Source organism: Lissotriton helveticus, chromosome 11, assembly GCF_964261635.1.
Source record: "Lissotriton helveticus chromosome 11, aLisHel1.1, whole genome shotgun sequence".
Lineage (NCBI taxonomy): Eukaryota > Metazoa > Chordata > Amphibia > Caudata > Salamandridae > Lissotriton > Lissotriton helveticus.
The window spans coordinates 540,663,964-540,678,214 of record NC_136072.1 but is presented as its reverse complement, the minus strand read 5'-3'; the positions used below and the strand labels follow the sequence as shown (position 1 = coordinate 540,678,214).

General features: G+C 51.6%; 1 protein-coding gene across 1 annotated transcript in view; it reads left to right on the top strand.

Moving 5' to 3' along the window:
* Positions 1-10,084: 10,084 nt before the first annotated feature.
* GPAT4 (glycerol-3-phosphate acyltransferase 4) overlaps positions 10,085-14,251 on the top strand; it is a 289,147-nt gene continuing 284,980 nt past the window's right edge. Inside the window, exon 1 of the mRNA XM_078666242.1 lies at positions 10,085-10,220. The gene's annotated coding sequence lies outside the window, so the exon portion shown is untranslated. The remainder of the gene's footprint in view (positions 10,221-14,251) is intronic.

Here is a 14,251-nt window from a genome sequence, read left to right as displayed (position 1 = left end):
GCTGCGGTTCTGTGTCGACTACCGGGGACTGAATGCCGTCCCCAGGACTGACGCCCATCCCATTCCCCGAGCGGATGAACTGATCGATCGCCTGGGAGCCGCCAGGTACCTCAGCACCTTCGACCTCACGGCCCGATACTGGCAAATCGGCCTCACGCCAGGGGCACAAGAACGATCCGCTTTCTCGACCCCCGATGGCCACTTCCACTTCAACGTGATGCCCTTCGGCATGAAGAATGCTCCGGCCACCTTCCAGAGACTAGTGAATCGGTGCTGGCAGGGCTGGAAGAGTTCAGTGCCGCCTATCTGGACGATATCGCGGTGTACAGCCTCTGTTGGGACGAGCATCTGACCCACCTCTGGGAGGTCCTGACGGCCCTCCAACGGGCCGGACTAACAATAAAAGCCAGCAAGTGCCAGATCGGTCAAGGGTCCGTGACCTATCTGGGACACCAAGTGGGGAGCGGCCAAGTGGCTCCCCTTCAACCCAAGATCGACGCCATCCAGGCCTGGGAGCCCCCCGTCACCCAGACCGCCGTCCGAGCCTTCCTGGGGCTCACGGGATACTATCAGCGGTTCATAAAGGACTATGGGAGCATTGTGGGGCCCCTCACAGAACTAACCTCCAAGAGACTACCCCCGAAGGTGCACTGGACCCCCGAGTGCCAAGCCGCCTTTGAGACACTAAAGACTGCCATGTGCACCGCCCCGGTGCTCCAGGCCCCCGACTACAGCCGAGAGTTTGTGGTCCAAACCGACGCCTCGGAGCACGGCATTGGGGCCGTACTCTCCCAAATGAGCTCTGATGGAGTCGACCTTCCTGTGGCCTTCATCAGCCGGCGCCTGCTGGCCCGAGAACAACGATGGAGCACCATCGAGAGGGAAGCATTCGCCGTCGTATGGGCCCTAAAGAAGCTCCGGCCCTACCTTTTCGGCACCCACTTCCGAGTACAGACCGACCACCGGCCCCTGCGGTGGTTGATGCAGATGCGGGGCGAGAACCCGAAGTTGCTACGTTGGTCCATCTCCCTCCAAGGGATGAACTTCACCGTGGAGCATCGCCCTGGCAACGACCACGCCAACGCTGACGGCCTCTCCAGATTCTTCCGCCTTGGCGAGGAGAATCCCCAAGAAGATGGGTGACTCTCCCCTGCCTTCAGCTGGAGGGGACGTGTGTTGGACCCGGCCTCGTGGCGTGGTCCTACCCCTCCCGCATGGCGGGCCCCGGACGACATCGGCCCTCCATCCAGCCCGGGTCGGCCTCGGGCACACCTCTGCACGACCTACCAACCACCAGATCCGCCACCCGCCGGCCCACAACCACTGACACGGCACACTCGGGCCACCCCCGCTTTACCGGTCCGGTGCCCCCCCGGACCCTCATTCCAGGCCCGACGCCATCTTGGGCCCATCACGTCACAGACACATGGTCCCGGCCCAGCCGCGGCCACGGCCCCAGCGAGCCGCCATCGAGGCACCAAGAGCCCTCCGGGTGGTAGAGTGGCCACTCAACCAGAGACAAGGAGAGGGGAGTTTCGATGGCTCTCCAACCGTCCCCGGATGTCTGGTTTCGATCGGCCTCCGGCCTCCTTGAGCGCTGGCTCCACCCCCTGCTGGGTGTCTGGACACCATCATCCCGGCCCCTCGGACCCCCAGGCGAGAGGGTCCGGACATCAAAGGACTCCAGACCTATATCTGGGCCAGCCCCGGAGTAGGACGGCAGTTGTATCCCGGAGTCGAGAAGCCCTGCTGACGCTGTCGCGGCTGACCCCGAGACGAACTCACCTTGCTGTTCTACTTGGAGCCGGCTGGCGCTGCCGCGGTCCACACTCGCTGAACCATCTTGGAACCTGCTGGCGCTGCCGCGGTCCACACTCGCTGAACCATCTTGGAACCTGCTGGCGCTGCCGCGGTCCACCCTCGCTGAACCATCTTGGAACCTGCTGGCGCTGCCGCGGTCCACCCTCGCTGAACCATCTTGGAACCTGCTGGCGCTGCCACGGTCCACCCTCGCTGAACCATCTTGGAACCTGCTGGCACTGCCGCGGTCCACACTCGCTGAACCATCTTGGAGCCTGCTGGCGCTACCGCGGCCCAACCTTCCGGAACCCCCCAGCTCGAGGATTGAGAGCTGTGCGTAGGGTCTCCTTGCTACCGACCATCTATAAGACTGTCCCGCTACCTTGCCCCCTTGTCACGAGACTTTCCAGATGTCGGGATCTGCTGTATATATTGAAACAATACTTATTGCCAGATAAAGATTGAAAACTCTATCTACGTGTGGTGAACATTTGTAGTGGTGTGGTTACTCTGCTGTACGATTCTAGGAGAGGGCCCTCACGTCGGAGGCCTCTCGACATCGCTCGGTCCCTTCTCTGAAGGAGGGGTAGACCTAGGGGTGGTCAGTCAGACACCTTCTGCCTCCCCCGGGTTCGCCTTTCTAACACTATCGAAGCAAGGTCAATTAACAAGACTGCCTGTATCACTCACAAATCCTTGCATACCTCCACCCCACGCTATCTGGCTAATAAACTCAAAATCATGGGCAGCTCTAGACCTTCACGCAATGCGCAAAACTTTCATCTCAAACCTCCTACCTTCAAAAGGGAAAGATTTATGGCTCAATCCTTCTCTGGGACCACAGCTGCGTCCACTTCAGCTTCAGAAGGACCACGTTCCACCATCACCAGCAACAGGTTCCCCGCAGAAGCTGGAACAAGATCACTGCAGACCAGCTCGCCGCTTCCCTGAGCAAGAAGCCTCCCACCAGCACAACGAACCCCAGCCAAGCGGCCACCAACCTCACGAAATGGATCAGCGACTGCGCAGACGACCTCGCCCCTCTGAAGACCCCGCCGAGCCGACCCGGCAGCAAGAAAGCAGCATAGTTTAACGATGAACTCAAGAGCTCCAAGAAGAACTGCAGAGCACTCGAGAAAACCTGGTGCAGAGACCCAACACCGGACAACATGACTGCCCTCAAGTTCGCCACCCGAGAACACCACCAACTGATCCACACCACCAAGAAAACCGCATTCAAGGAACGACTGGACAACAACGCACACAACAGCAAGGAACTCTTCAACTTGACAGAAACATGGCTAACTGAATCCTCGACACCTATAATGGACATATTGGTTCCTCCCGACTACCACATTATCAGTGTCAGGGTCTGACTAAGGTGCCTACCTAGGAATGAACTACGTCTCCCAGAATGCCTAGCATGAAGGGGGAGGGCCTCAGAAGGCATATCTTCTCATGGACGCCATCTACTGGTGCTTGTGATTTGTCCATTGTGAGCTGCTGTTGTTGCGGACGCCCTGTCCCCGCGGAGTTCCTGGGGAAGCGTGATTCGTTTGCTCTGTGGCTGCGGAGCAAGTTGGAGACAACAACGCGAAGACAGGTACCGGCTGGTACTGTCTAAAGGTTATTCCCGCAAGACGCGTGAGACGTTGGATTGCCCCCTCCGCGTTCTTGCGATACTGTTTTTCTTGTCCGGTTTGTGAGTGAGCAGGAGACGCTTGGATTTCCCCCTCGCTGTCACTCACGGAACGCGGACCTAGCTGTGTTGCAGACACCGGCTGGCGCTGCGACGCATAGGTGGAGCGGGAGACGCGGGATTTCACCCTCCGCTCACACCTATACTTACGCGGTGTTTCTCGGCTGAGAACACCGAACAGGAGACGCAGGATTGCACCCTCTTGTTGTTGCTCTATTGATTTTGTTTTTCTTCTTATTCTCTACTCTGATCGGAGTAGGAGACGCCTGCTGGCTACCTTTGGATTTTTCGTTTTCCTTTCTTAAACTTAAACAGCGGATGCTGTTGAGCTTTACAAGAAGTGGCTGGGAGAGACTTTCATCTGCTCAGACGCCTCTTGAGAACCCCATTCCAGTTATACTTCCTTTGGCAACTGGTGAGTGAATGCGGGTTATGTAGTTGGGCGAATGATGTATGTGTCCCTGGCAGATTGTAGACAGGCTATAACGTGTGGTTATTCTCCTCAGCCTGAGAAAGACATCAGCAGAGGGAAGGGTCAATATTCCTGGGACATATCAGGTGAGGATTCACAACAGCACTTGTGATACGGCAAGGGGTTCTAGAGTACTGTGGGCTAACGTGTCCTTCTTGTCATTACAGGTCCTTCTCCCTGCTGTTCCCCTTCCCTTCCCTGTTTTCCCTCGCCTGATTGCCTTTACACTCTGGTAGTTACTCAGTCAGAGTGCGGGGACATCAGGAGGTGGACCCCATTTGAGCATCTTTCCGACCCTGAGGAATAGCAGCCGTGACAATCAGGCTCGACAGAACAGGCAAAATAGGTGGTGGTATGGCATGCATCTACAGGAACAACCTCTCTGTTCAGAAAGTCAACTCCACCTCCCTACCATCCCCAACATCCTGGGAATACATCTGCCTTGACATTATGAGTGAGGGCAAACCGATATGCGCACTTCACAGCATTTACCACCCACCCAGGGACAACCTCACTTTTACCCAAGAAATAATGGAGTTGATCTCAACCAATTCCGGACGGCAACTCACCCAAATATACCTTGGTGACTTCAACCTCCACTGGAACGATCACAACGACGCAGTGGTAAATAGTCTTAAAAATTTCCTTAATGCCCTTAACCTCACCCAAATATGCAACGGCCCAACCCACAAGAAAGGTTCTACCCTCGACCTGATTATCTCCAAAGAGGACTCTATCCAACTCGAGTCCATCCAACCCTGTGACTGGTCAGATCATCATATTGTCACATTTTTTATCAATGAAAACGTCAAAGTTAACCCGGCCCAACTCTCCAAGCCCAAAGTCTGGAAAAGAGACCTGAAAAAGCTCAACCCAGGCTCTTTGCCCCCCAACAGTTGCAACCTACTACTGCCACCGACAAGCGCTACAGACGTCCAAACTCTGACTGACCACTATCTCAGCGCTATGACATCTATAATTAATGAGGCTGCACCTATGGAGCTGAAAAGAGTCTCTACTAAAATCTCCAAACCATGGTACGACGGGAGTCTCAATGAGGATAGGCGAGACATGCGTATGGCAGAGCGTACCTGGAGATCAGCCCCCTCTGCAATGCACCTAAAAGAACTGAAGAAAAAGAGAAACGCCTACTTCAGGAAAATAAAACGCTCAAAATCAGACTTCTTCAGCCTCCAACTCGACCAAGCAAAAAACCGCCCGAGAAAACTGTTTGAGCTGATCAAAACACAATCCAAGGAACAACCCCAACCGCTCAACACGAGGTGTGAAGCACCCTCCTGTCAAGACTTCGCTGCTTTCTTCATCCAAAAAACTGACAAAATAAAAAGCGATCTCCTCATTGACGCAAGCCTCTACTCCAAACCCCAACGCCTAGCACCCACTGAACCAAAAAACAATGCCACATGGTCAACCTTCGGCACATACTCGGAAGAAGAAATTGGCAAACTGCTCAGCACCCTGAAACCATCCAATCACCTCACGGACCCCCTCCCTGCCTCCGCAGTAAAAGACTTTACCCCTTTGCTTCTCCCTCTCTGGACTAAAATTATCAACAGCTCTCTCCAACAAGGAAGCATACCTGACTCTCTCAAAATTGGACAGGTCACACCTCTACTAAAGAAACCTACAGCCGACCCCTATGATCTTAACAACTATCGTCCCATCACCAATATTCCTACTCTCGCCAAACTATTGGAAAAATGCGCACAACTACAATTGACTAAACACATTGAGCAATTCCATCTCCTCAACGCCCACCAGTCAGGCTTCCGAGCTGGACACAGCACAGAGACTGCTATGACTCACATAATCGACGACGCACTTCAAATGCTAGACCAAAACGACACCTGCCTCCTCATCCTTCTAGATCTCTCTTCAGCATTCGACACCGTTAAACATGAGAATCTACTAGAACTACTAAATACAAGAATGGGTTTATCCTGAACTGTTCTCAAGTGGTTCACTTCGTTTCTTCACAACAGGACGCAGAAATTCAAGAGCAAGAACCTGATGTCCTCGCCAATACCTGTAACGCTAGGCGTCCCCCAAGGATCTTCCCTATCCCCAACTTTGTTCAACCTAGTCATGGAACCTCTCACCTCCTTGCTACAAGCAGCCAACGTAAACTTTCACATGTACGCCGATGACACTCAGCTATATCTCAAGCTGCAATCCCCCAAAGACATCTTACGTCTGAACTCAACGATCAGGAGCACCCAATCTTGGCTGGCTGATAACCACCTCAAACTAAACGCTATGAAGACTGAGTTCCTTCTGATCGCACCTCCCACAAAAATATCTACCACACAAACATGGCTTAAGCACCTAACAGCACTCAATGTCCAACCGACCATAGTGGATTCAGCAAAATCTTTAGGCATAACACTTGACACCAACCTCAACATGCAGCAACATATCAGCAAGGCAACAAAGGGAGCGAACTTCCAGATCAATATTTTGAGGAAACTTAAACCCTACCTCCCAGCCAAAGACTTCCAAACAGCAGTACAATCGCTAGTCATCCCACGTATTGAATACGGCAGCACCGCCCTCTGCGGACTCCCCCTAACTACTACCGCACCACTAAGAGCTTCGCTGAATGCTGCAGCGAGACTCATCACTGGGTCAAAAAAGCACTCCCACATTACCCCTGACTTGAAATCCCTGAACTGGCTGCCTTTTGAAGCCAGAATACAGCTGAAAATCGCCTGCATGACACACAAGGCGGTACACCTAAACTCACCCGGCTACCTCGCTCAGAAACTGACAATCTCTGGGGGAACTAGAAACACGAGAGGAACAAACAATCTTCTGCTGAAACCTCGAAGATTCCGGAAGGAAAAAACGTACGAGCGCTCCTTCTCAGGATTGGCGCCTAGGATTTGGAATTCACTCCCTCCCGAAACCAGGCTTATCTCTTCCACTACACTCTTCAAAAAGGAAATAAAAGCTATCCTCATGGCTAAATACACTTGATTTATCATCTCGAACTCTGTCAACACCTTGCACCGATCTGTTTAGCATGCTTGAATCATTTACTTATTTGTATGAGTTGTTTTATTACTCACGTGATGGCTTGCAGCCACCTATTTGTACTATGTGATCTATTGATTTATTGTTTGACTATGTTCCCTCATATACCCCTCTATGTAAAGCGCTCTGATATCTGTGAAGATCTTGTTCGCGCTATATAAAACTTTGAAAATAAAATAAAAATAAATCGTGAAAGAGCTCTCCAACCCCAACGCCGGAAACAACGACATCACCCCTTCGCAAGACCTCTGCAACTCCCTCGCCTCCTACTTCCACAACATGATCGCGGACATACACAACAGCTTCAGCACTCAACCGACGCACGCCACGACCGAACCACCGCCCCCCCACAACCACCCTCCGAGCCTGGACCCCGATCAGCACCGAAGACACCATCCACACGATGAACTCCATCCACTCCGGATCTCCGACAGACCCCTGCCCTCACCACGTCTTCAACAAGGCCGACGCTGTCATCGCACCCCACCTGCGGGACATCACCAACACCTCCTTCGACACCGCGACCTTCCCGGAGAGCTGGAAGCACGCCGAACTCAGCGCCCTACTTAAGAAGCCATCAGCCGACCTCAAGAACTACCGCCCCATCTCGCTGCTCCCGTTTCCGGCAAAAGTCATCGAGAAGACCGTCAACAAGCAACTGGCCGCCTTCCTCGAGACGAACGGCTCCCTCGACCTCTCGCAGTCTGGCTTCCGGACCAACCACAGCACCGAGACCGCCCTGATCGCAGCTACCGATGACATCCGAGCCCTGCTCGACAACGGAGAAACAGCGGCCCTCATCCTCCTGGACCTATCCGCGGCCTTCGACACTGTCTGCCACCGTACCCTAGTACAGCGCCTCAGCAACGTCGGAATCCAGGAGAAGGCACTGGAGTGGATCATCTCCTTCCTCGCCGGAAGGACACAGAGAGTCCGCCTCCCCCCGTTCAGATCGGAGGCCACCGAAGTCATCTGCGGCGTCCCTCAAGGCTCCTCGCTCAGCCCAACACTCTTCAACGTCTACATGAGCCCCCTCGCAGCCATCGCACGCCAGCACAACCTCAACATCATCTCCTACGCCGACGACACCCAGCTGATCCTCTCCCTCACCAACGACCCCGTCACCGCCAGAGCCAACCTTCACGAAGGGATGACGGACGTTGCCAAGTGGATGATGAACAGCCGCCTGAAACTGAACTCGGACAAGACGGAAGTCCTCATCCTTGGATCTTCACCCTCCGCCTGGGACGACTCCTGGTGGCCCCCCGCCCTGGGCAGCGCACCCAAACCCACAGACCACGCACGCAACCTGGGCTTCATCCTGGACTCCTCCCTCTCCATGACCAGACAAGTCAACGCCGTCTCCTCGTCGTGCTTCAACATCCTGCGCATGCTACGTAAGATCTTCCGATGGATCCCCACCGAGACCAGGAAGACGGTCACCCAGGCCCTCGTCACCAGCCGTCTGGACTACGGCAACTCCCTCTACGCCAGAACCACCGCCAAACTCCAGAAGAGACTCCAGCGGATCCAGAACACCTCAGCACGTCTCATCCTGGACATCCCCCGACGCAGCCACATCTCCGGACACCTGAGAGACCTGCACTGGCTCCCGGTCAACAAGAGAATCACCTTCCGGCTCCTCACCCACGCACACAAAGCCCTACACAACCAAGGCCCAGGATACCTCAACAGACGCCTCAACTTCTACGTTCCCAAATGCCAGCTTCGATCGACCAACCACGCCCTCGCCGCCGTCCCCCGCATCTGAAGAGCCACCACAGGAGGAAGGTCCTTCTCCCACCTGGCCGCCAAGACTTGGAACTCCCTTCCGACCCACCTCCGCCTGACCCAGGACCACCTCGCCTTCAGGAAGCAGCTCAAGACCTGGCTGTTCGAGCAGTAGCAGACCCCCTCCCCCCAGCGCCTTGAGACCCTCTGGGTGAGTAGCGCGCTTTATAAATGCTTTGATTGATTGATTGATTGACCAGAATATGGAACTCACTTCCTCTATCCCTCCGAACCACAACCTCCTTCCGGACCTTCAAAACTGATCTTATAACTATCCTGCTCTAAAGGCACTTCCTGGAATAATTCAACCGATTTCTTGACCCTTACCGCGGTCTTGTCCTCACATGAGGTCAACTTTGTAAATATGTATTTTACTCCTGTTTTAACCTAGCGCAGACACGTTTTTATTATTTACATTATAAATATGCAAATAGTTAGAGTTGGAACTGCGTATATGTAACTTGTTAGAATGCTCAGTCTTTCTTGTGTACCTTTGTAACCACTGGCGTAACGAAAATTGAGGGGGCCTCCCTGCAAGGTATGTAGAGGGGCCCCCTCCGGGCTCAATTAGGAGCTCTCCGGACAGAGTGCAGTGCCGAGGGGGCCCCCTGGAGCTCCCGCCGCGTGGGCTGCGGGGGCCTGTGTTACGCCCCTGTTTGTAACTGTATATTTGTAACTTGGCGTGTTTAGTCTATCTTCAGTACCTTATGAAACTTACCTGGTTCTTTTGTAAAGCGCTTTGACACCTTTGAGTAAAGTTCGCGCTATATAAAACGGCATTAAATAAAAATTAAAATAAATAAAATAAGAAAGGGGTCCACAGGAATGCCAGGCAAAAGCAGTTCGTCTCCCCACAACCATCTCTCATTTGCCCCCAACATTCCACACTCCAGAATAAAATCTTACCAATTCTATTATGGAACATCACAAACCATCCGTTCCATTACAATACACAAATCACTACAACTAGAGTCTTTCTGTGCCTTTTCACGCATTCCATAACAGATTTCAGCGAAGCGCAGGCAAAAACATACGGCAGCTGCGCCGCTTTCAGGGAGGCATAGACAGACGGGCGGGCACATGGAGTTAGCAGCGGTATTTCTAAGCTTCCCTCTGACGTCGGAAAGGCACAAACAGACGGGGGTGCACAAACAGTTAGAAGACTTGGTAACACAGTTGGGCGGGGAAACGGAGGCCGATTTCTGCCTGGTCCTAATATGGAGACTATGAGCTCAGCTCGAGTAATAGGGTGAGACGCGCGCGCCCGAGAAGAGGCGCCTCGGTGTCATCGCTCAGTCTCCTCCTCCCCAGCGCGACTGCGCGCGGAGTGGTCTGAACGCAGCTGGCGTAGACAAAGGGAGACGCACATGCGCAGAACGCTGAAAAGGGAGCAGCTCGAGGAGGGTAAGTCAGAGATATCCACTTGAAGAATATTTACCTCTTGCTGAAAAGACGCAGAAAACAGATCCTTTCACCACTGCCCCCAAGCCTCATAAGTGAATTCAGAGCCCAGCGATTCTATTCTCAACAGTTTGGAGTCGGTCCACGAACCCACATGTACACGGCAACCCGGCGATCCTATTCGCAGCATTCTTAGACGTGGAAATGTACAACCCGTGTCCCCTCCCGATGGTCATAGACCTGAATAATTATGCCTGCCTTAATGCCACCGCCCATTAGGCTTACAGTCCAGCCTGGCATGCCTCTGACGGCTCCCCCAACGGGACAATCTAGAACACTCAGCGGACTCGACAACACAGAGAAGACTCTTTCAAGCCCCCACTGTTGCTCCTCCACCTTAAAACCACGCATGAGCCATTGAAGCCCATAGAGGCCCAAATCCACTCATATGTGCCTTCGCACCTATGACTCTCGAAGTCATGTCAGTATGAAGCCTCCCATAAAACTCCAGCCCAATTTCATAGGCATTGTTCAGTGTTGTCTTTGGGAGGGAAGGTCACGGTCCTGTTAACTGTTGAGTTTACAGTCTGGTATTTTGTTTAGTCGTTTAGGGAGCTTTCTGTTTAGGCGCCCATTTCTCATATAACTTATGTGACCACATTTTCAGAAGAAACAAGCATTTGCAATGCAATAGGTTTTACGTTTACGCGAGTTTAAGTTATTGGCACTGTAAATGGCAATGCGTTTTATTTACGTTTTAAAAACCAAAACATAAATAGAAGGCATTGTCATTTACAATGCCAATTGGTCAAACTCGCATAAATGCGGGACCTATTGCATTGCAAATGATTGTTTGGAGGATACAGTGAGGGTTGAGCCCCTTCTTTTATGGTTTAAGATGTCACTGTCTCCCCATACTACATTCTCTAGACCAGTTCTCAAAGACTGTATGTATGGCGTTAGAAGGAATGGACTCCCCACCCCCCCCCTGGTTACTTTAGGTTCAGAGAATTTTCCCCCATCCTTTTTTTTTTTTTTAAATGTACAGTTGCTTTATATAGCGTAAACTTGGCCTGAATGTATTGGAGCGCTTTACATAGCACCAGTTGTGTTACATGAGGACACATTCATTTTTTGTTAGGAAAGGGGTGATTAAGTGATTGGCCCAGAATCACAGGATGTTCAGCTTCATTGCCGAGACTTGAACCCGGTTTCCCAGATCTGAGGTCCACAGCCCTAGCCGTTAGGCCAACTCCTCTCCCCCTCTTGACATCTCACATTTGTTTCATTACCCAAATGAGATCAATAACAGTTCAAAGAGATTGATGAAGGCCTCGATTACAAACAGTTAGATTTAAAATAGTCAACATATGAATTTGTTCTGATACCTCAAAAGTAAACCTGAAGAAGAGAACCATACGTATTATGGATATTATAACATAACATGTATTTCTAAAGCGCATGTTCACCGCAGAAAGGTATCTTGGGGCTGAATAACAGACTTTATTGTTACCCAAGGTACTCATTTTATCAACCTCAGAAGGATGAAAGGCTGAGTGGACCCGCCAGGTTTTGAACGTGTGACCATGAGGTCAAACACTGGCCCTCACAGTGGGCGCATTAGTCCACTAAACCACACTCAAACCATGAACATAGATTTTATCGAACCCATTTCTCATTTGGCACTGTGCACTTTCATGCAACCTTCCCAGCTGGGTACCTGGTTTTCTTCATTACCTGCTGTCCGTGTGATCTCTTACACCTTTTATGTTTTTTTGTGGCTTTCATATCAGACCGAAGCATCAGGTTTAACATCCTGTTTGTGTTAATCCGGCCACAGATCTGATGTATCCACTTACCAATACCTACAGTGCCTTGATGCGCAGTTTATCTGTTAGTTATGTCTAAAAGCTCTTAGGATGAAAAGTGCTAAACATGTTTAGGCTTTGTAGAGCTTACCATCCTTTAGCTACATATTACTTGGCAGTTCTTGTTCTTCTTTTTACTGTTTCTATTTTTTAATATGCTTTTTTATAGATTTTTTTTTTGGTTGTCATGACGAAATGCAATAAGGCTCTGTATTTTGTACATTTGTACTTTTGATAGATGTATGCTTCTTGCCTTTTCTTCAGGATTGTTGACCGTTTGAATTTGTATTTTTTGTTGTTTCGATGTGTTTTTAAAATCTATTTATGGCTCTAGCCGAATAAAAGCTTTTGACTGACTCAAGATTTCAATTCCCAGAATGCTCAGTGTGGTAAATGACAGGCCTCTGACACCTTAAGCCTGTTCTCAGAGCCGGGACGTGTTTACCCCAAATTAGTGTGTTGGTTGTGAGAGGGGAGGGATATACCCTCTCCACCAGGGCCAGATTTAGAGCTGGTGGCACGACAATCTTTTTTGGCGCCCCCACACCCCATGACCGCCTACTCTGATTCTCTCACTACCACCAGGCAAAAGTGCCCCATATCTCTCCAATCATAAGTGATTGCTAAAAACAGCGCCCCCCTCCTGTGCAGGGAAGGGGTCTCTCTGTCTTGAGTGAGTTGAGTTGAGTGTGGTCAGAGGGTACGCCCTTAGTGCTTGACCCCTCTCAGGTCTGTAGGGGCTCCTCTGACTGCCCCCACCTTCCTGCCTGAGTAAGGGGCGTTGAGTGAAGCATGGCACATACTGCCAGAGGGCCCCAGAAGTGGCTCCCTGTGTGCCCTCTCATCACTCCGTCCCCTCCTCTAATCTACTGCACTGGGGCTTGTGCTAGGATATCACAGTGGGTTAACCTGCCTGCGGCAGAGATAAGTGACTGGTCCCCCAGCGTGAAACCATCAAAACACGACCGGGCCAAGGAGGCCTATACTCCTCCTTCTGGGGAGTGCAAGGAGGCCTTGGGGTGAGATAGCACAGTGGGTTAACGTCCCTGCTGTAAAGAGATGTAATTACATACTTTATATATCGCGGGACACGCCTCCCTCTATTTCAAAGCGCTTTCCATACCAGGAGCCATACACAAGCTGTGTGCAGATCACTGCAGTGTATGGCTGACCCCGTGCATCATTGTACTGCGGAAGATGAAGCAGAGCGGAGAAACTGTAAAAAAGGTAAATGTCTAAGGATGAAGTTATTTGTGAGGCTGAGGGGGTCAGAGGTCAAGATCGACGAGAGGGGATCAGTGCAGCAAAGCTAACAGAGCAGCTGCCCTGCAAGTCACAGGTGAAGAGACATGACAGTGGGTGGGATGCTCTGAACAGGGGTGACGGGTCCCATAGGTGGCCACCCTGTCACTGGGACAGCTCCCCCTTGCTGCGGATGACGAGTCCTCCTTCTATTGCAATGCCTTCTCAGAGCCCCAGGGGGCAAGAAAACCATTTCAGGCTCATTTCTGAAGCTCAAGGCCCCCGGCCCGGAGTCTGGTGACGGATGAGGCCTCCGGAGGTGTCTCAAGTGGACGTGGCCTGAGGTAGGTCAGAGGGCACCTCCCAGGGTTAGGTCCCTATGTTACCAGTGTCGTGGCTGCTGCCCACCCAGGGCTGGTTGCTGGTCCCCGTCCGACACTGGCGCCTTTGCATGGGAGCTGCGCACTTCTAGGCACTGTATTGTGTTGACATTTATCGAGAACTGTTTCTGCTGGGACCTGCAGCATTGGAGACACTGGCCCCATTCATGAACACTCCTTTTTAATGAAATAAGTCTAGCTTTTGTGAGCGTTTGAGCGATTGGCATTGTAAATTACAATGCCTTTTGTTTATGTTTTAAACCAAATACATATATAAAAGGCATTGTTATTTTTAATGCAAATAGCTCAAACTCTCGCAAATGCGAGAGCACTTTAATGTTGGCCACGCCCATTTATTTAGACGCTGCTCACGGTATTCAGGTTACAGTGAGCAGCGTCTAAATAAAGGGGCACGGACAATATTAAAGTGAAAGCGCATTTGGTGCGCTTTCACGCCAAGTAAAAATACATTAATTAAGAAACGTTGTGCGTGGCAGCTGAAGTGAAAGTGGTCTGCGTTATTAATTTAAAAAAGCGCGGCCGC